The following is a 2,379-nucleotide window of genomic DNA, read 5'->3' as shown; positions in this document are numbered from 1 at the left end:
CCACACCTTGGCTCGTCCTCGCATCAGCAGCGGCACCGTCTGCAACTTTCTTGCATCCGTCGACATATGCATCGACAGCAGCCATAACTCAAAATCTACTAACCAATCTTCAGGATCTTCAACGCCCGTAAATATGGGGCAAAAACTTGGCTCCACCACTCTACTAGCTTCAAACTCGACCATCAAAAACCTCGACCATCAGCCAACCGCTTTGTCGGCTAAAAAACACTACTTCCAACCGCAAATTGGAGCATCAGAGAGCTCCTTCGTGGGGGCACCAGAAGATGGAGAGGGGGAAAGGGGAACACACCCAGCACACAACACAATGCCTTACTATAGCCTAGGGTATACACAGTGTTACCATATACATGTGGTAGTGATGTGTGTGAACACACTAGGACCGTCGGGGCATTTTTTCCCTCTTTAGGAGGTTTTTTTCCCCCGTGCATTGTATATACGCCCATCACTCTAGGGCTATCTATCTTCCATTGCACACTAAGTAACACACTCTCTATTGTGTGCCATGAGCTTCCTTCGTCTTCTCCAAGCTGTGTGCGTTTCTCTGCAACCCTAATTCCAACAATTGGTATCAGAGCAGGTCATGTCCTCCCGGGCTTAGTCGCCAGCTGCTCCAGCACACGCCTGCTCACTTTCTCCGATTTCAGTGAGGTTTGGCGAGCGTTCGCAGGTCGACAATTTTTTTGGGTGAGCTCGAAGAGCTCGGTCTGCTCAGAATTTTGATTTGGGCTCATTTCGGCCTCCGTTTCCACTACAGACAGTACTGCACAGGCTATTTCGTCATTTTGTGCATAATTTCTGTCAGTGACGTTTTCTGCATAACAGGTGCCTTATAGTCTTCTACGGTTTGTGCTATATAGCACAAGTTGTTCCCGCTCCATTTCTCCTATTTTCGGGCAGTTTTCACATCAGGTGCAGCATTTACCATGGCTGACAACAACAACACAGATGTGTTCAAGATGTTTGCTGCTGAGGACAGGTTGGATGGGGACAACTACCCTATGTGGGCTTATATGATGCAACATGTTCTTGTGTCAAAGGGTGTCTGGAACATTGTGCAGGGCATTGATGTACGTCATGGTTCTGAGGCTGTAGGCGATATTGAGGATGTTGTAGGTCTTGCTGCAAGGATTGTAGCTGTTAGAGTTGTTTTGCCTACGGCAGAACAAGCTCGTTGGGATGTTAAGGATGTGCAGGCTCATGCATTGATTGCGTTGTCTGTGAAGCGCACCATTGTTCCTCACATCCGTTCTGCAAAATCTGCAAAATAGGCTTGGGATATTCTAGCAGGTCTTTATGCAAGCCGCAATGAGGCTAAAATTGCTTTGCTCCGTAAAGAGCTGGAGTCGAAGATTATGCATGAGGAAGATGATATGGACACTTTCCTTGCTAGTGTCAAGGATATCAATGAGCAGCTTATTTCTGCAGGTGAAGTCATTTCAGACAGTTCCCTTGTGCAGACGGTTCTTGATGCCTTACCAGATTTCTACCAGACATTTGCTAGTACTTGGAGACTGATGACCCAAGGAAATCCTGAAGTTGTCAAGTTTGATGCATTATGCACATTGCTGTTGCAAGAGTCACTTTCTAGAAAAAACAGGACTAGGCAGCGTTCGTGCAGTTGAACAGGCCTTTATTGCTTCTCAAAGAAAGGGTGGTAACAATAATGCAGCCACTTCTTATGGTTCTGCTGCGAGTGGCAAAAATTATGTTCCTAATGCTTCTGCTGGCAGTACTTCGTCTGGCAATTCTGGTGATAAGGGAAAAAAGAAGATGCGTTGCCATTATTGTAAAGCCAATGATCACTTGATCGTGTCCTAAGTTGAAGGCCAAAGAGGCTAAGAAGAAAGAGGGTGGTTCCACTACAAATGCAGCCATTGTTGAGTCTTCTGTGAAAGGAGACTGTATTGCTGATGTTGATGCAGAATGGGCATTTAGCGCAGAGTGCACTTACAATCCTGCTGTCCATGATGCATGCTTGTCAGTTGCTGCAGATTCACATGTGTGGTATTTCGACAGTGGTGCTACAAAGCACATTACCTCACATCGTGAATTGTTTACCTCTCTCGAGTCTGTCCCTCATGGGAATTCAGTCACTTGTGCCAACAACGCCTCTTATCCAGTTCAGGGAGTTGGAAAGATTGTGCTCACTGCTGCTAATGGCAGTTCCTTCACACTTGTTGATGCACTTTATGTACCTGGGATCAAGAAGAATCTCTTATCTGTATCCGCACTTGCTAGACTTGGACTTGTAGTCAAATTTGTGGATGACAGATGTACAGTTCATGATCTCTGTTTTGGTGATGAAATTGTTGCATCTGGGCTTCTGTGTCGTGGGCTGTATAAGCTCACTTTGTATGA

The sequence above is a fragment of the Adiantum capillus-veneris genome, chromosome 17 (genome assembly GCF_014529385.1).
Source record: "Adiantum capillus-veneris isolate H3 chromosome 17, ASM1452938v2, whole genome shotgun sequence".
NCBI lineage: Eukaryota > Viridiplantae > Streptophyta > Polypodiopsida > Polypodiales > Pteridaceae > Adiantum > Adiantum capillus-veneris.
This window is presented reverse-complemented; position numbering follows the sequence as displayed.